Source organism: Castor canadensis, chromosome 13 (genome assembly GCF_047511655.1).
Source record: "Castor canadensis chromosome 13, mCasCan1.hap1v2, whole genome shotgun sequence".
NCBI classification, from domain to species: domain Eukaryota; kingdom Metazoa; phylum Chordata; class Mammalia; order Rodentia; family Castoridae; genus Castor; species Castor canadensis.
Genome location: NC_133398.1, coordinates 124,698,552 through 124,719,317, shown reverse-complemented (window position 1 = coordinate 124,719,317; position 20,766 = coordinate 124,698,552). Strand labels below are relative to the sequence as shown.

At 46.4% G+C, this 20,766-nt stretch overlaps 1 long non-coding RNA gene across 1 annotated transcript; it reads left to right on the top strand.

The window, feature by feature from the left end:
• The first annotated feature begins 13,236 nt into the window (after window positions 1-13,236).
• LOC141415726 (uncharacterized) lies at window positions 13,237-14,995 on the top strand. Its single transcript, XR_012440665.1, has 3 exons — window positions 13,237-13,365; window positions 13,611-13,683; window positions 14,627-14,995. It is a non-coding gene; the product is annotated as an uncharacterized lncRNA (long non-coding RNA).
• The last annotated feature ends 5,771 nt before the right edge of the window (window positions 14,996-20,766 follow it).

The window sequence follows — 20,766 nt, the reverse complement described above, 5'->3', positions numbered from 1 at the left end:
AGACAGTAAAGCCTTCTCATACAGCCTTGAGATTCTGTAGTTATGTGAATGCAGCGTTCAGTTATCTGCTTTTGTGACCAGTGACCTATGTCAAACGCTGGTGAGAGTGAAAAACAGAGGAAACCTTGGGCAGTGGCCAGGGGCAGTACCTAAAGATGTCATATCCAGGACAGGAGGTTCAAAGAGCAGAAGTGAAGGGTGGGAAGGAAGCCGATGGTCCCTGCTATAGTTTGGCTCTGGAGGGTCCCCAGAGGACTGTGTGGCAAAGGTTTAGTCTCCAGCATGTGCTGTACTGGGAGGTGGGTGAACCATTAGGAGGTGGAGCCTGTTGGGAGGAAGTTAGGTCATTGGAGCACGCCTCTGAGAGCCTGCACCCCAGCCTCTCTCTCCCCCTCCCTTGCTCTTTCCCTCCATCTCTCCCTCCCTGGCTCCCTCCCTTGCTCCCTCCCTCTCTCTCTCCCTTTCTCTTTCTCCCTCCTTCCCCCCTCTCTCTGTTTCTCTCTCTCTTTCTACTCTGCTTCCCTCTCTTTCTGTTTTTCTCTCTCCCTCCTTCCCCTTTCTGTCTCTGTCTGTCTGTCTCTCCCTCTCTCTCTCTTACTTCCTGGCTAGTTTCTTCCATTACAGGCTCCCACCGTGTTGAACTGTTGCCACCACAGGACCAAAGCAACAAGGCCAAGTGACCATGGACTGAAACCTCTGAAACCATGAGCCAACACACACACACACACACACACACACAATTCCTTTTCAGATGATTTATCTCAAGAATTTGCCACAGTAGTAGAAAACTGACGCACACAGTCCCCTAAAGAGTGAGGCACAATCTGAATTGTACATTAGGACATCCCAATGGGGCACACTGGAATCTGAGCTGAAGACGATAAGAGCAAGCTTGACAATGGCAGCTGTCCAAGATGACGTGGACACCAAGCCATCTTGGTGCTGGCAAATGAGTCAGAGTGGGCAAGAACTCTCACCTGGAGCTCCTGCCTTGGCACAGTGTGCAGGCTTGGCATTATTCCATAGCCCTGGCTCTCTGAAGCTACCTCCTCTGTGTGTCCACAGCAGTGCCCGTGGTGGTGGGCATGGCACTGTCCTCGGGCAGTTGGGAAGAATGGATCATCCCAATATGGAGTGGGAAGGATGAGGACAAACTGCAACCCACCGGCGCCTCACAGCACACACTCAGTAATGACCTTCGCGTTCACTTCTGGTGCAACATCACCTTTGGAACCACGTAGGATTTGGGCAACTGTCACTAACAATAGAAGAATCTGGCACCCCGTAGCAAATCCAAAATCATCCAATAGGATCAATCCAGACAAAATGCAGCAATGCGAGACAACCCAGTGTTTTGAATTCCTAAGGGTTCTCCTGGAAAGTGCTGGTGATAGGTTGATTTCCTGTGAAGAACACAGGCTCCTTCACCAACGATGTGTCACCAAGCATTCTGAAGAGCTGGGCGGTGACAGCTACAGAAGCTGTGTCCACAGCTTGCCCAGGAATTGAAGAGATGGGCGTCCTGTGTCCACAAATATGGGGCAGCAGCTTGAGAACCTCTGAGAATCACTGATGTGACCAGTTCCCAGGGGCTTGTTTTCTGAGAAGGAAAGCATGGAAGAAAAGCGGGTCTCCATTTGGTTGCTTTCCTTCTCAGCCCCTGCTTCCAAGTTGACACAAGGTTCTCATGGCAACTTCTCCTTTCCCCCTCTTCCATGTTCCCCTTTCACTCCTGTCTTCACTGTCTGCATTTCTGTGCTGATCCATAGAGCACAAATGGTGGATGGATTGTTGGATGACACCACAGTTAATAACAGGAAGTGGTTTGAAAGAGCAAAATAATCCAGTGCAAAATGCAGTAGAGGGCTGGTGGAGTGGCTCAAGTGGTAGAGTGTCTTTCTCGCAAGTGTGAGGCCCTGAGTTCAAACCCCAATACAACCAAAAAAGGAAAAGAAAGAAACCAATAGTGTGAGAATCAGGTGTGAGCACTCCTCTGAGTATGATGCACAAGGAAACACTTTGCAGTTCTGAGACTCCACAGGTCAGATGTCCCCAGGAGTCAAAACAAAATGCATGTGCGTCCATGTTTGCTATGAGAATCTAACTTGAAGCGTCCACAAAACACCCTCACTTCACAAAGGCCTGACAAGTCCTGCAGTAGAATGCTGTGATTCTCTAACCTCGACAGTACCCAGAGTGTTTCCACTCTCCTCGTAAAACTCAAATCCCAGAATAAATCGAAAGACCAATTCAATGTTGATTCTCCTATAAAGAGCCACGGTGGTCTTGTTTTTGTGTTGGCAGTACTGGGGTTTGAACTCAGGGCTTTAGGCTTGTTAGACAGGCGCTCTACCACTTGAGCTATGCCCTCAGTACTTTTGTGCTTTAGTTATTTTGGGGATCGGGTATCATGTTTTTGCCCAGGCCAGCCTGGCTCTGATCTTCCTATGTATGCTTTCTCAATAGCTGACATGACAGGTGTGAACTGCCACAACAGCTACTGATCGAGATGGGGGTCTCACTAATGTTTCACCAGCTCTGTGCTCAGGCTAGCCTTAAACCTTAATCCTTCTGATCTCTGCCTCCCCAGTAGTTGGGGTTATACCCATGAGCCACCATTCCTGGCCTTCTTTCTCTTCCTTCCTTCCTTCCCTCCCTCCCTTCCTTCCTTCCTTCCTTCCTTCCTTCCTTCCTCCCTTCCTTCCTCCCCCTCTCTCTTTTCTTCCTTCCTCTCTTTTCTCTCTCTCTCTCTCTTCTTTTCTCTTCACACTGAAGGCTAGTCCAATAGGCAATCTATGGGAACACCTGGTAGAATGAATGATGTGTGTTCCCGTTTAAGACATGGGAACTTAGTTGTGCACCAGTGTTTTCATTCCATTTGGGAATGTTGTCTTTGCATGCCGACAGCAACAGTGTGCAGAAGAAAATTACCCTCTGAGCCTGTGTTGACAACATCAGATTTTTTAACCCAACATGGCCAAGTGGGAGCCTAACCTTCCAAATGCTTGGGACCTTGGCCAGCTCAACTGGCTGAAGGTTGTTGGGCCAGACTGGAGATGAAACTTCAGTCATCCTGCAGTTATTGACCTTGGTGCCTTTTGTGTTTACCACTAGGGGTCAGTAAAGAGGGACGATCTGTTCAACATAATCCCAGAGAGTTTTGGAGGACAGACCAGGCTACTGGTTTTCTAACTCCCCCGTGCACATCGACAACCTGGGTTCTTTGCAGATTCTGATCCAGTAGGTTCAGGGTGGGGCCTAGGATTACTGTGTTTTTTAGAAACAGAGGCATTGAGTCTCTGTTTCTAATACCCTCCCAGCTAATGCAATGGTGTTGGGGCTAGAGGTGAAACAAGGCTTTAGAGGGCACGCTGTTTGGGGACAATAGAGGGTCGCCTCAGACAGATCAACTTTTTTGTAGCAATCCAGCCTGGCACCTGTATTTCCCTCTTATCCTTCACTTCTCCCCATTCTTTCTGCTGTCTCCTCCTCTTCCCCTCCTTTGCTCACTTTCCTCCTCCTCCTCCTTTTTCTGCCAGCTCTACTTCGAGCTCAGCCTCTTCCAGGGACACCTTCCCAATCACCATTTGTTCTTGGGGATTTCCTCACGATATCTAGCTTGATGGTATTGACACCTTTTTTTAAAAGAAATGTGCAGTGGAGGACCTAGAAGCATTGAATGTACATTTCTTCAGAGCTATAGCTCTCTTTTTGGCTATGTTACATCTTGTGTAAATAGATGAAGCTAGCTTTGAGTGACTCTGGTTTGGGCCAAGCGAAACCAGAGAAGTTGGTGACATGACAATCTTTGGTGCTGGAAGCTATTTGATGCTGTTCTTCAAACCCAACTGGAAAGTTATTTCAGCCAGTGAGAAAACTATTTCTACTTTTTTTTTTTTATAAGAATGGATGAAAAAAAGATGATTGTCTAAGTAGAATTCAGAGACTCACATTTTCCCACTATGTGACAATATACCGATGATTCCCTTTCGGTGTGAAAGATTCAAGAACAGACCTCCATATATATTATAAATGTAAAGATTTTCATTGACTTTTTTCTAATTGTAACATGCATATACGACTTTTAAAAAATCCTGAAAGGTTATTATACCATGGCACCATTGTGGCATCATGCTATTGTGTCATTTTTTTTTATTGTTTTATTATTCATATGTGCATACAAGGCTTGGGTCGTTAACCATATATTATATCAAAATGGTGGGTTTTTTCTTAAAAAAATGATGTTATGCTTTTCAAATTTTCTGAATTAAAGTCATATATGCATTTTCCTATGATTATGAAATAGTTCTTAAAAATATGATGCTTTACTTGGCAATGCATACTAAACAGTATCTCATTTCAGTATTTCCTATACAATAATTGCTGATGGCTTTGTGAGTCAATCGTAAATATATTCTCCAGTATTCTTGATCAACCCCTATTGTTGGGTCCTCAGGTTGCTCCTAGTTTTGTCACATTAATGAGAAGACTTGTATGAACATTTTTATACACACATATCTACCCAACTCTTTGTTATTTGGGATGGAAAAGCTCCAGCAGGTAGAACTGCTTAGGCCAAAGGTCTTTGGGAAAATGGAGTAAAGGATGACTGGAAATCTACGTGATGACGTCCCAGTGGCAGCATGTGAGAGACCACAAGGACACCTGTGGCCTTGAGGGCTAACAATGTCATCGGAAGTCAGAGTGCCTGAGCTTCAGCTGGATGATCATTTCTCTCTCTGCCTCTGTAAGATGGCGATAATACCAGTTCCTACACCATAGAGCTGTTTTGCTGGCCACGTGACAGGATGTAGGCAAAGCTTGACGTGGTGAATATTTAGTTACCATAATCATCACCACCACCATCACCATAAATCATCACCACCATCATCTCTATCATCATCACCATCTACACCATTACCACCACCTTCACCACCATCACCACCACCATGGTCACCATCATCACCACCATCACTGTCAGCACCACTATCACCACCACCTTCATCACCAGCACCTTCACCATGATCACCATCATTACCATCACCATCACCACCATCACCATCACCACCACCACCATCATTGCCATCACCATGGTCACCATTATAACCACCACCACCATGACCACCACCACCATCACCATGATCACCATCATTACCATCACCATCACCACCATCACCACCACCACCATCATTGCCATCACCATGGTCACCATTATAACCACCACCACCATGACCACCACCACCATCACCTCGTGTGCACAGCAGTGATCCTGGGGTCCTTAAATGCCAGTGATTCATACATCTGGCTTCCATATTTCCTCAGGGCCACGTGTTGAAGTCTGGGGCCGGCGATGGCTGGGACAGCTAGCTGCAGAGCCGACTTGGAAGAAGGCAAGGCTGCCCTCCCCACCTAGGAGGGCTTGCTAACAAGCCAGCCAGCCAACGGAGCTGTCAGCAATGCCAGCACTCACCTTTCAGTGCACATGGCAGCCTCTGAGTGTGAAATCCACCCGAGGCACAGTTGCCTTGTTAGTGTCAAACTCAGGGTCCCCGTGAGCCAGGAAGGAAGTGGGGAAAGTGGGAAAGGAGAGGGAAGGTGAAGGCTGAGAAAACTGGAGGAGCTTTGGGGTATCACTCTGGACTGGAGGGTAGCAGGTTCTCATTTCAGTTACGTGTGGAAGGAGAAAGCCACATTTCCTGTTAATTTGTACTGTTGTGCTGAGTGAGCAGACTCAGAAGGAAAAGAAATTTCATGGTGATGAGGTGTGTCTGATTGCTGAAACCTGAGAAGAGGACCCCCCCACCCCCGCCCCATGCCCCACGCCAGCCCAGACACTGGACTAGAGCTTCTCTCGTCTCTCAAGACCATGGCAACCCTGGGAGAGGGGGCACACAAGTGGGAAGGAGGCCTCTGCTGGGGGAGGCCTCATAGGGGCTGCTGGTTGGGATGGAGAAGGAAGGAAAGATGAGACCTTCCACGTGTCCAGTGCTGGCAGTGGGGTCCCCACACACACTAGGCTAAGAGCCCTTGGCCTGCAGTTGAAGAGGGACACTGTCCCAATGATGGCACCTTTCAGAGAGTGCTGTAGCTCAACCTCTCTGCAAGGAACTGTTGCTACCTTGGCAGGACCCAGTGAGTGTAGGGAAGGGGTGAAGCCACTCTTAGAACACATTTCCTCGGGCAAGAAATGGTCCTGCTCCCTTGCTGCAGGCACACCTCAACCCAAACATAGGGCTTTCCCCAGGTGTGGGGAAGCCAGGCTGACCTGGCTGACCTCTCCTCTCCCTCAGCAGAGAGCAGCAAGAAGGCAGAAGTCCCCACCCAGGTTAGAGTTCAGAACTCCAGAACTTTCTGCTGATGCTTAGGGCAGGCCCCAGCCTGGGAAAGCCAAGTGGACTTCTTGATGGACCTTCTATTTGCTCCCAATTCAGACAAAGATGAAAGTAGCTGAGAAAGATGTGTTCCTATCCCACAAACCAGAGGCCAGCAAAATTGTTCTGTAAAGTGCCAGAGAATAAGTATTTTTGATTTTACAGGTTGGGTGGCCTCTATTACTAAGATGTTAAGTTAGAGATGCCAATAATTCAGAGATGAGTGGGTGTGGCTGTGTTCCAATAAAGCTTTATCTGCAAAATACAGGGAGCTGGCTGGATATGGTCAGCCAGTTTGCCCACCCCTGCTGCAACCTTCTAAAACTCCAGCCCTGTTTTTATTGGCGTCAGATATTAATTTTTTTGTTAAAATTTTTTTTTCTATGGGTTTCTTCCTACAGGTGACAACCCTAGAGGCTCACTCTAGATTGACCTTAAGCTTTCCTTTCCTAGTCAACATACATCTTCCTGTGGACAAGGTCCATCACATCTCTGCCTGTGGGTTTCCACACCTCTGGGATCTCACTGAGATGTGCCATCTGCAGGGCACATTCACACAAGGTGCTCCGTGCACAATTCACCCGCTCACATAAACTATTTGAAGCATCTTCATCCCCAGCTGACTTACCTCCAGAGAGTCACTGCTCATGAATTCTGAAAAGGTGACTCCATCCATTTCATGCTCCAGTTCACAAGCAGGGTAGCGTGAGAAGCAAAGAGAAATTTCAGCTTTTCAAAGAGAGAAAGGAAGTCGTTGCCAAAGACGTAAAAAGACACTGAGCAGAACCCAATCCCCTGGCACGTTAGACAATCCAAACTGAAGACCCCAAACTTTGCCTGGGCTTCTCCTGCCCGGCTCACAAGGGAGATGAGTCAGGCCCTCAATTATTAGTGATGCCTTTAAAATGGAGGTGCAAGTGCTCTACCACTGAGCTACATCCCCGGTCTTTGAATTCTTTGCAAATTATTCATTCCACACAAATCAATAGCTGGGTGCCTGTGGCTCACACCTGTAACCCTAGCTACTCAGGAGGCAGAGATCAGGAGGATGGTGGTTCAAAGCCAGCCCAGGGAAATAGTTTGCGAGACCCCATCTTGAAAATACCCAAGACAAAGGAGGGCTGGTGAAGTGGTTCCAGTGGTGTAGTGCCTGCCAACAAGTATGAGACCCTGAGTTCAAACCCCGGTGCTGCCAGAAGAGGAGGATAGTATCTATTGGGGGGCATTTATAAGGGTAGGCAGGTATCAATCTAGTAATGATATAAAAATACACAAATTCAGTATACTTTATCCAAAGTGGTGCTTGGGACCAGAAGTGTTTGGGATGTTACATTTGCATATATATAATGAGATAATTTGAGGGTAGCACCCAAGTCTAAACACAAAATTCATTTCTGCTTTGTCTATTCCTTTCATACTCAGCCTGATGGTAATTGCATGCAATATTTTTGGTGCAGCCACATTTTAACTGGGACCTGTCACGAAGTCAGGCATGGAATTTTCCATACTTGGTGTCATGACAACACTCAAAAGGGTTCATATTTTTGGAGTATTTCAGATTGTGGATTTACAGATGAAAGAGGGTCAACCTGTAATGATGAGTTGAAATGTCTTGAAGAGTTAAAAAAAAAAAAAACTATTGGGGTGACAGAAGTCTGTAGGTTAGGGTGATATTTAAGAGATGCTGTCATTAAGAAGTGTCTGTCAGCTGGTACTTGATGGGTGAGTGGGGTCCCAGGCATAGGAACAGATTGAAGATGCCTTTAGCAGAGAGCACATTCCCTGCAAATTCCAGGAACTTGGAGAGAGTTTGGTTTCGCCTTGGCCCAGTGGCATTGGCCTGGAGTGAGTACAGGGGAGAAAGACTGGAAGGTGGGAAGGGGACCAGATTATCAGGGGTTTAGGAGTCATGTCAAAAATTGTGGGTTTTGTTTAATAAACCTTTGGAAAGGGGTATGGGAAGGAGGGGAAGGAGGAAGAGGCATGTATTCTGGGTAAGATAGCCAACACGAGTCCCACTAGCCAAGGAATCTTATTCTTGGGAAGGTGGTCAGTCATGGCTGATATCTCCCTTCCATGGGAGCCGAGGGTTCCCAGTACCGATGGGGGTTCCCTTCCTGTTTAGAGTCAAAGTGAAAGAATCACTGAACACTAAGATGGGTTTCTCAGACCACACTTTTCTAGTGTTTGTCACTTAATCAAGTCCTACGAGGGTCTTTTGTTCAGTTGATAAGCCCCTTTGGCTGTTTAAGAACATCCTGGGCAAAACTGGAGATGAGAGGGCATGGGAAGGGTATCCTTCTGGGGGAGGAGGAAGGGGGCTTCTCAAACCCGTGCCCACCCTAGGTGGTGTGTTATCTTGGGGCTCAGCTGACTGCCAGACATATTCCACATTGGGTTTAGAATTGGTCGGGAGCCGCTTGGGCATCAGAACTTCAAGCCTGCCAGAAGTCAAGCTCATCAAAGTTCCCACTGGGCCACGAAACCTGGTTCTTGGAATCACAAATCCACCTGACCCCAGGAAGTTGGCCTGTGCCTTTGAGGTCACTGCTGGACTCGGGTGCAAATGCCAAGCTCAAGCCAGAAACAAACTATCACTTCCCTGTAAATCAAACTGTAAACACTGATGGAGCAAAGCAGAAGTTCCAAGGTCACCATTGACATGACCGAAATGTTTTCTTTGCTATACACTCTAATTACACAAGGATAACTGGGGAGGAATAATACACGTCATAGTTAAAGAGTTTTATTTTCAGAATGTTCTAGATGGATAAAATGAGCAACGCCATCACCTCCACTGCCAGTCTTGCCAAAAAATTGCTCTTTGGGGCAACAGTGCTGAAGAGCATGGTTTGAAAAGTTGCAGATATGTCACTTTGTCACCCCAGCCAATGTGTACCACTAGCATTTTCTTGTGGCAGCAGACTTACCCAAATATTGCATTCCTTTGTTGAAATGTGACAGTGACAATTAGAAACCCCTGGGAGGCCTGGGTATCTCCGCAGGTGAATTACTAACACCCAGCAGGGAGCTCTGGCTGCAGGATGCAATTATCCCATGATAACCAGGGACTTTGTTCTCCCAGTGTCTCTCCTCTCTGCCACATTTTCTGGCAAAGAAAGCCCTTTTTTCATGAAAGCATTTATGACCAGAGAAGTGCCTTAGAAGTCATCGGGGCTCCACAAACGAAAGGGAACGAATTTCAAACCACAGCTATTTTATCTACTTCTTGAAAACAAAACAAAACAAAAAAATAAATAAAAATAAAAAGTAAGCAAACGTCCCCTGGAACTCCAGTAACTGACTTTTTTTTTTTTCTTTTTCTCATCATGAAAGGGACGGATCTCCATTGGTGGCCTTCCTTATTTATACCACACACATGGCGATGGTTCTACATTCAGTTCCTTTAGTATAAACAGAAAGGATGGGCTTTTTCTGTGGAAGTTAATGAATTGAAAAACAAAGCTGTTCTGTAGACCCTCTCATTCCAAACGAATAAAAGAACTACAGTGCTCTGAGACTTGAGCAAAATAGGTCCATTCAAATTAATTTTGCTCCTTCCACCCCCCTCCCCCACCCCCACCCTTTTTTTTTTTAAGGAGAAAAAGAACCATTTAATCACCTTATAAGGGCAGAGAGCAGGAAGGGAACAGAGCAAAAGTCATGGGGCCCTGCTCTTATTCTTGGCTCAGATAGGGACTCGCTGGGTGATCCTGGGGTGTCCCTTAACTGTGTGTCTCTGTTGATGCAGCTGTGATACGGGGACACAGATGTGTGAGTGGTACTCATGTGCGGTGGTGATAGATCCAAAGCTAAATGTGGGGTCCATTTTGTTAGTGGTGGGCTATTTCCATTTGAAATTGCTATTTGCAGTTTGGGAATGGGGAGGGGGCTCCTGGGTCTTAGATCATAACCAGTAAATAGGTGCATTTAAAAATAAAAGCCCTAGGGGGTCCTCGATGTCTTGGAATTGGGTTGACGTGGCAATGACAGTACCACCGGTCTCTTCACAATGTGTGTGTGCTAGGGATGGAACCCATGGCCCTGGGCACACTAGGCAAGCGCTCTGTCCCCTGAGCTACACGCCCAGCTTTGACTTTCCTTTGAAAAATCCACCTAACGCTTCCTTTATTCCAAGGAATGAGTGAGTCCAGGTTCTGCTGGCAGCGTCTGGGATGGACATCCAGCCCCACTCTGCACCTGGGCAGTGGCCTCTGGGATTCGGCCCTTTGAACTTTCTGCACCCACCCATCGAGTTGCTTGAAGACCCTCATGGTCCCTCTGTGCTGGTTAGCCTGAGTAGGTGATGACTGTTGGGAAAAACGCTGCTCACAAAGAAAGCTCAGGAGAAAAGTCTCACTTCCGAGAGCAGAGTTTAATGGCAGGCTGAAACCCCCAGGCCGGCTGGGGAAAGATGGCCCAGGAGCCAACCTGGGCCAGGCGTGGCTTTTATAGAAGGGGGAGGGTAAGGAAGCTGGCGCATGCGCGGTAGTCTCTGGTAGGGGCGGGGCTGTCTTAGAGCGCAGGAATTTCTGTTAAGGGGCTGGGCTGCCATTTTGGCTGCTTCACAAAATGGCGACATTAGTACTCCATCAGTGACAACTTCCTGTGAATAAATGTCCTGCTGCTTCTGACTGTGGCTCTGTTGCATCCCACTAACTTCCTGCTGTTCAAACAGCCTTCCCTACAGAGCAGAAGCTTTTCCTCTCTCTTCTCCATGGCTGCCCCCAGCTCAACTGACCCGGAAGCTCTTAAGAAATGTCTTAGGAGAACATTGGGAAAGACTGGATTGAGTGACCCAGAGGCTAAGCCCAAAAATGGAGGCCCCAAGACTTTGTCATACTTACTACTGTGGTGGTGGGTGTCTTTGAGCTTGAGTTGGGTTCATCCTCACCTGATTATGAGGTGTTTGAAAGTGGTAAATGGTAGCAAATAGAAGCAAGACCCCGGAATGAGGCCTCAGATCAGCTTTCACTCCCCCATCCCCACCACCCCCAGCTACAAACACTTCACTTAAGTCCGTCTTTCCAAAGAGTGTTCTTGTTCGCAGGAGACACTGGTAAGAGTTCACATGTGATTGGCTCCTAGTGACCCCTGGAAAAGTGACATGCTGTTCTACTTCTCTACCTGTGGATTCCAGGGGTGCAGGGCCTACCCCTGTCCTACCACAGTGGAAAGAAATTGCCCACTTTCTCTTAACACACTCCTCTACTGCCTGTGGGCGAGGCCTCAATTTTTTTTGTGCTGCCGGGGAGGCATTTGTGATGTGTCTCTGATGTCTTTCCAGCCCCAAATCTATCTCCCTCCCCATCTCCTACCTCTTTCCCTGCCTCTCTCCAACGACCCCAGGTCTGCAGACGCATTGCCCCTTTTCCTGGGATGTGTTTCTTTCTCTTCCAGCTCTTTACTTTTCTTTCTAGAGAACTCTGAGGAATCCTTCCAGACCCAATTCAGATGTAATACTGCAGAGCAAAACCTGAGGTCACTCCTGCCCCTGCTTGAAGTCAGGGTACATCACAGCATCCACTGAGCTGCCCTTACCCTTGTGCGGTTTAAAGAAAGCATCACGTTGAGAGGAAATCATTGCTCATATGCCCGTCTTCCTCGCTCAGCTATAAACTCTTCGTGGGTAGGAATAAGATCTTACTCCTCTTTCTAAAGACCAATTTCTAGGTCAAGGCTAACAGACGCTCAATGTGCAGGACAGGAGTGCATGTATTCAACGCCAGCGTTTGGTAAACACACAGGTTAAGCATCCCTAATCTGAAATCTGAAGAGATCTTTTTCAAGTGCCTGCATGACACCAATGAGTGAAAAATTCTGTATCATGAAATCTTTTTCATGCATAGATTTTTTTCAGTATTGTATACAATTACCTTCAAGCTATGTGCACAGGTATATGTGAAACAAATGAATTCTGTGTTTAGATTTGGGTCCCCTTCCCAAGATATCTCATTAGGTCTGTGCAAATACTCTGAAATCCAAAAATAACCGAAATTCAAAATACTCCTGCATTGTAAGCCTTTTGGCTACATTCAACCTGTATTTTGTTTTTGTTTTTGACTTGGAAGTATCTAGTAATCAAGACCACCAAAAGCGTATGTAAGTTTTCTGCATAGGAGAGGGGATTATTAATTAATGTAAACTCAACACCAGAACTACTGCAGTGAGCCCCATGTGAATGAAAAAGCCCTCTTTCAGACTAAGGAGAGAGGTCTGCTCGTGATAACGCTAGCAGTTAAGCAGCACTTAGTTCTGCCCACTTCTACTTCTACTTCTTCCCTGCATGTTGTCTGAGGGTCCCTCCCACAGCTTGGTAAGAGGGGCGTTATTCGACTCCTATTTTTCAGATGGGGAAACTGAAAATGAGGTAAGTTGCAAAGTCACACAGCTGGTCAGAAGCCAAGCAGAAGGTGATTCAAGCTATATCCCTCCTCCCCACTGCCCTTTAATGAGCAAATAGGGCGGTTTTATCAGGGTGATCAGCACACCAAATTGAGGAAGTACTTAGCATGTGTCAATCACTCACCTGTGTATTAACTCATTTAACCCTCACAATGATTCTGGGATGCAATTATCGTCCTCATTTACAGATGAGAAAACAGAGACTTGCTGAGGTTAGGAGTTTGCCCAAGGGTCACTTAGCCAAGAAGTGGCAAATCTGGAAGGGATATCCAGACAGACTGGCTCCAAAGACCACACTCCTAACGACCCTGCTCGGCAACCTCCCAGGAATCCAGCGACCAGGATAACTGTTCAGACAGGATCCCGGGCTGCAGGAGCACGAGGAATGTGGGGTTCTCAGGGACCACGCCCAGGGCCAACCCTATTATCCATCAGCTTCTCCTGAGACACTCCAAGTAGATGCCACCTCTAAATAACGATGGCTTTATGCTCACCATGCAAACACAAACTCTGTGGCCACAGCAAAGAGGGCCATCCCAACCTCTTCCAGGAGGACATCCTGAGACCCTCGGCTGACCCTGTTCTCAAGGTCTATCCCCCTTGGTCTATCTGCATGACCCATTTTCCTTCTCCTCAGGCCTGTTCTCCTTCTCTACGTCACGGCTTCTGTTGACCATGGCTCCGACCTTCCTCAGGACCTTAAACTGTCAGGGCCCCTTGTGGCCTCCCTTGCATGTGAACTTATTTTGCCTGATTCTCTCTCTCTCTCTTTATTTCTCCACTTCAGACTCACTTACTACTTTCTTCTTTTTACTTTCTCTGATTCTGTTTTAGGAAGGAAGATCTCAGTAGGCCTCATTCATCCTTTTTAATGAAGCATAGGTGGCTGACCACCCCATGAGCTCAGGTACGTACTGATAGGGACAAAAGGGTAGGACAGAGCAGAGACACATGGGGACAGAAACAGCCACCCAGGCTATCTCTTCACCAGGGCTGAGGGCAAGGTAGTTCCCTTTGAAGGGGCTATGAATCCAGCTGTCACCAGGACCAGTGGGTTGGGTCCATTACCATGAGGTGGGAATAGACTTAAATTCCTCATCACAACCTGACCCACTCCAGATCCAACAAAAGTCACTCTATCCTGGTGGCAAGGGCACTCTTGTAAGCTGCTACTATCTATACCTTAATTGATTCAATAAGGTCCCGGTAGGAAATAGGTTGGCACACACCAACAGAGAGAGTTGAGTGAAGAACCCATTTGCAAAGCCGAGGGCAGGCTGAAGGGAAGTCACCCAGGGATGGTGGACACACCTGGGAGCCAGCAACCATGGCTGTCCTCAGACCTAAAGGGCGGGGCTGAGAGTGGTCTCTGTAGCCATCACTGTAGCTGTGTCTGTGGGAGGCAGCCCCATGACATACGGCTTTCCCTAAAGGAATGCAGCCCTGCCCACCTGTGTAGGAAGGAAGGGAGCAGGAAGAACATCTCCACCTCCGCCATCCCACCCTTTCATCTCCTGCCAGTGCCTTGCTCTGCCTCACCCTCCTGGAGCCAGAGGGCAGTGAGCCCAAGTGAAGCAGCCAGCCAGGGCCAGCGTCCAGGGTACAGGGCGTGGTAGGCAGCCCAGGATGCTCAGCCCATGTACCTCCTCCATGGCACACTGGCTGTCCCAAGGCCACCACACTGACTAGGTACCCAAGAAATAGCCTATTCCCTAGTGAGTACAGTGACCATACTTTTTAAATGAATTGACACATGTGTACATAGTTATGGAGTAGAGTATGCTATTTTGATACACGTCTGCAGTGTGTAGCGATCAAATCACAGTGGTTTCAAATCACATATTTTTAAGTGAATGGAAATTCGCATCCTGGAGCTTCAATTATGTTCACCTGGACTCTCGTGAGAATGTCCTCTTCCAGGCAGAGTACTGGAATCTTCCCAAAATACCAAAAAGACCTGGACGTTGGAGGAAAGACCTGCCAAGGGCTTGCTGTTGAGCTGAGGGGACACCGCAGGGATGGTGATGTGGACCTGCACCTAGAGGAAAGGGTGTCCACATGTCAACAACTGCCTGGGGACAGTCGTTGTCAGCCAGGAATCATGCATAGAGGAAAGAGGTCAACCTGGAAAGGAATGAGAAGAGGACAAACACTGAAGTGAACTCATCCTGAACTGACTCTCATTGGGGCTCTGTCATGTGGTAGAATAGGGTTTTCAAGCAGAAATAAAGTTTCATGTAAAAAAAAATGAGATTTTTATTTGCTTGTTTTTACACACCTGCCATTGGGGTTCTAATGGCAGTTAGTGTAACTGGGTTCTAATGACCTCAGTGCGCCATGTGTAAGAGGATGGGTAACGCTGAGGGCAACAGGGAGCCAAGAAACATTTTTAAAGCTGTTGGTTAATATGGTCAACATGAAAAGAATTAATATTTATCAGTTCACATGCAAAAACGGTCAGTCTGGTTTTGTTTGCCCTAGTAAAAAATTAGGAAAAAAATGAACGGTCCATAATTGGGGTAGTCAGTAATTCCCAGTAGATCGCTGCAAATCTATATAATAAAATAGCATATTTCCACTAAAAATGATGGTGCATTTTATTCATTATTTATGGCATAAAAAGGATGCGTGCTGGAATTTTATTGAAATGCCTTTTCTATATTTACTACGGTAATAGCTTCTTTTAAATTTTGACTTAAAATTATAACTTTGACATGTTTAAAGATTGCCTAATAAAATTCCTGTGCAAAAGGAAAGGGTCAAAAATAAAAAGAATGACAGGTAACGTTAGATAATAAGAACTGGAAATTTCTGTAGCCACAGAAAACTCTACGGCTGCCCTTTGGAGCAGAGGAGAGTGCTTTAAACCGGAGCGATGGTATAATTTTTGGCCCATTTCATATCTGCGTTTCCTTTAGGACAGAACTATTCCCAAAGGAGGATTCTGTCTGAGTTGAAAGGTGTTAATTGATGTGACAGTCAAGTCTATAAAAAGTTGATGAGAGAACGAGATATGGCGGTGCTTGGGGAAAGTTGCTTCATTATTTCATCTTTGAAGGCCCAAACGAAGGCATGTTTAGATAAAAAATACCTCCCAGGGAGTTAAAAATGCTCTGGCCCCAAGTTTATCTCTTTCCCATCGCTCATGCATGTTCACACAAAGAGGAAACCACCAAGGGATGCTTGATGTTTGGTTGTTCTAGAAGCTGGTGGGAGGCAGGGAGGTTGAAGGTCCTGGCGTGTGCCTCTAATTTACTTCCTTCGACTTTCCCAAGAGTGGGAGAGAAAATATTTGTGAACTTTGTGTTATTAAAAAGTTCATGCTGTCTGCTTAGCTCCTACCTATAGTCCCATCAGTTCTCTGCACCCAAAATCAGCTTCCCTCTCTAGGCGGATTCAGTCAGGCTAACAGATTCTGATTCTGTGCCACTTTTGCAAAGCTGACTGTAAGAAAATTCTCTTTCCAAAAGGCCCTTTTGATATTTGCTGTTCTGTTTTGTTTTTCTCCAGATACATTAGCCACGTTTCCTAAATACACATGCACACACAACCTCTTGCATGCTCTCTCCTCCCCTCCCCTCCCCTCCCCTCCCCTCCCCTCCCCTCCCCTCCCCTCTCCTCTCCTCTCCTCTCCTCTCCTCTCTCTCTCTCCCCACACACAAGACTAACAGGCTATGGTCAGTGTTTTCCTAACAACCAAGGACTCCATGCCTTCCTCACCCGTGTCTCCATGTCTGATGGTGGTGGAGACCCATGACAATCATGGCTATGGAAGTCACATTTGACAGCCAAGCTTGCCTCTCCTGATGTCCTGAAATGAAGCCACTGCTCTTTCCTCAGCTGTCCTTGGATGACAGTTTTCACATAGCAGGTACTAAAATCAAGGTGGAGTCATGACCAGTGTTTTAAAAAACAACAAAATAGAACAGAGTAAATACACCAGACTCTGTTGCATGATTAAAATGACTCTGAGAGCTCTGTTTGGGTTATGACTACTCATACATTGCTTTGTGGTACAAAGTGGGCTTTCTACGGTGGACAGCTGCAGAATGGTGAAGCCACTGAGGCCAGGGCTATGGAGGGACAAAGACTTCTCTTTGCAGGTGGGTTTCTGTCATGAGGGCTTGGCCCTGGTTGGTTGATGTCGGAGTGGGGGATAGGAGGGCTGATGGGTTCTGGGGTCCTTGTCTATCTCGAGGTTTCCAGTTTCTCAAAATTATCACCCATCCTAATCCTGTCCCCAAGATGCTGCTCACAGTCCTGCTGAGATTTCAGGCCTCAGAAAGACCTGCATAATCCATTTGGCCCATCTAGCCAGGAGTGGCTTCATAGCAAGCATGAGATTCTGCTGGTCAAGGTCTGAAAAGGTGGACCTGGGCTGGTGTCCTGCACAGACCTTTGTTCTCTCTCTTCCCTCCAGCATGCTCCCTCATACCTCTAGTCCCAGCCCATCTAAACCAAGGCAAGGGATCTCTGAAAAGTTCATGCAGTGTTCTGATAGCAGCCACAGGGGGCTGTGATAGCGAACTCCCTAAAGGAGCACCGTGACCTTGTCTGTTCTGTTTCTTCCTGGATCGTGGCCTACCCACTTTTGAAAGGGTGCATGAAATCCCATCACTTCAAGCCCAAGAGAGAACTTATATTTAAGTTAAAAGATCAGTGAGGCAGCAGTATTGAAATCCAATGCATTATTCAATCATGCATTCTCTCCAAGACATTTATTGAGCAACCCTTTTTCTGGGTCAGACACCGTACTAGGTGCCAAGTATTAGCTGGGTGTGCAGCAGGAAATAAAACACACTTGCTGGACTCAGAACCCTGAATTCCTCAAATAATTATTGCATGATGTGATATTTGTTTTCGTAGAAGTGGGGATACAATCCTGTGTTTTCTCAGGAAAAGAACATCTCACTGGACCGTGCAAAAGATCTTACCAAGGAGGGGACACTTGAGCTGAGCCTTGAAGGGCTGGGGGACATTGGGGCTGGCTGGAAGGAAATTTCTAAAGTAAGAATTGTCAGGCACAGGTGACTCACGTCTATAATCCTAGTTACTTGGGAGGCTGAGATCAGGAGGATGGCAGTTCAAGGCCAGCCCCGGCAAATAGTTCAAGAGACCCCACCATGTCCAAAATAACCAAAGCAAGGGAGCGTGCTCAAGTGTTGGATCACCTGCCTAGCAATCGTGAGGTCCTGAGCTCAAACCCAAATACCATCAAAAACCAAAAAATTCTATTGCAAAATAACCAAAGCTAGATGGACTAGAGGTGGGGCTCCAGCAGTAGAGCTCCTGCTTTGCAAGTGTGAAGTCCTGAGTTCAAACCCCGGCCCCACCCCCCCAAAAAACATTAATAGAACTGGGTTCTAATGACCTCAGTGTGCCATGTGTAAGAGGATGGGTAACGCTGAGGGCAACAGGGAGCCAAGAAACATTTTTAAAGCTGTTGGTTAATATGATTAACATGAAAAGAATTAATATTTATCAGTTCACATGCAAAAATGGTCAGTCCGGTTTGGTTTGCCATAGTAAAAAATTAGGAAAAAAACGAACTGTCCATAATTGGGGTAAATCATTGCAAATCTATACAATAAAATAGCATATTGCCACTAAAAATGATGGTGCATTTTATTCATTTATGGCATAAAAAGGATGCATGCTGGAATTTTATTGAACTGCCTTTTCAACATTTACTACTGTAATAGCTTCTTTTAAACTTTGATTTAAAATTATGACTCTGACGTGTTTAGAGATTGCCTAATAAAATTCCTCTGCAAACGGAAAGGGTCAAAAATGAAAAGAACGACAGGTAACGTTAAATACTGAGAACTGGAAATGTGTCCAAGTTCAGATCTGTAGGGCTCATTCCTTGAGCCCCTGAGTGATGGTAAAAGAAAACTATCATTTTTTCCCTTTTATTTCTGAAATTTCAGCCTCAGCATCCCTTAAGACTATTGATCTGAATGGCCTTGACTTCCTGTTGCTTTGGCCTTCAGCCCTTCAGTGTGGTGCCACCTGCTCACCTGCTCTCCAGTCAGATGGGCTCAGTGTGAAGCCCTACTGATTCAAATCAACTTCTATTGTGTTCTCACACCACAGAAGGCTTGTCCTCTGCGGATCACACAACCATTCCCAGCTGTGTTTCTCATACAGCATTTGCCAGGGTAGATTCTATGCTATGGCTTGGAAGTGCCTCCCACAGGCCCATGTGCAGAGGGCTTGGTCACCACCCTGTGGCACTACTGGGAGGTGGAGGAACCTTTAGGAGGTGGGGCCTAATGGGAGGAAGTGAGGTCACTGGGGAGGAGGTGTGCCCTGGAAGTGGATATTAAGCACCTTCCTCTCTTTCACTTCCTGGTTATCTTAAGGTGAGCAGCCTCCTCTGCCTCACACTCCTGCCCTGATGTATTGTGCAGCCACAGGCCCAAGGCAACAGGGGCAAGCAACACTGGACTTTTTCTTTATTAAGGTGATTTATCTCAGGTTATTTTGTCACAGTGTTGGAAATCTAATACATATCATAACCCAGATCAACCATTTGTGATCGATGTAGTTCTGTTATGGATGATAGAAGAGAAAGATAAAATGATGAGAATGCAAGGTGCAGAACAAGAACAGGACAGAATACCAGCCTCAGAAAAGGGCCACAGTTCATTGAAGAATTTCATACTATGCCCTGAATAAAAGAATATGGAAAGATTTACTTATCAATGAGGCAGCAATCTACATGTAACCCAAATATGTCTCCAAGTAAGCAGTTTTTAGAGAGCTATTCAAAGAAAACATTCAATCATGCATTACTTAAAGACATAGCTATAAGAAATGTCTTGTTAGTTGACTTCATTGGGCAAACATCCCAGAATACACTCGCACACACCTAACTGGACAGACCAGTCACTTAACATCACTCAGCGAGGTCCCTTGATTGCCCCTGGAGACTCTGTTGATTTCCTTAAAGAACTTATCTTTAGAAAACTCCCAGGTATCTTCTCTAAAAAGTTCCTTTTTTCTCAAAACTTGGTACTCACAGTAGCTACCAGGTTTCTCCCCTTTTCTCACCTACTTCAATGGTTTCTCCAATGGCTTTCTTCTTCACATGCTTATTTCCCCTGTCCTCTGTGCACCCCTGGGGACTGTTTCTACACGTCCCACTGCTACCCCAACCCGGGTGCCCCAGCCATCTTTAATTTCGACTCCTCATGTTCCTTCTTGGATCCCTGTGGTCAAGAGCATGTGACGCCCCTGGAAACAGGGCTGTTTTGTCACTTCAAAAAAAAAGATTCTCCATCTTGTTAACAAATCGGTAAGGAAGGATTATTCAGTAATTGATGGCTGACATTCCTAGTCCATCACTTGGGGGATAAAGACTGCATTTCCTACCTCATACCGAAATGCATTCCAGAGGGTTGGAAGAGTACAAAATAAAAACCTAAACGAACTAGAAAAACAGGTGGATATTCATCTAATCACATAAAAGTAAAGAAAGGAATCATAAAACTAAAGACCTGCTATCACTTTTCATAAAACCGTCTAATTCTGCATGTCACAAAGTACCACAGAAGTCTTCAGAAATGAAAAAAAGCAAGAGAAGAGTTGTAACCGTTAGGACCGTTAGGTGAGAATTGGTTCATTCTCACCAATTTACAAAAAGTATCTCACAAATCCATGTGAAAAACACAAACGCCCCAACAGGCAAAGGGCAACACAGTGAACAAACGAGTCACAGAGGTGTGGAAGTCCATACACCTTGGAAAAAAATGGGTCAGAACTCCTGGAAGTGAGGACCCTTGGAGGGGCAGCCATTCTGGTGGCTTGTGGCCCTGTGAGGTAGGGGGTTGCAAGATCTGGCCTGATTCGGTGCTGCTTTATTTTGTTTTGTTTTCTTTTGGAGTGGGGTGGATGAGACCCTAGAGGTTGAGTACACAACAGGACGTGCACCGTCCATTACGGCCCTCCAGGGCTCTGAGTGGCTCCGGGACAGAGGCTCAGTCCC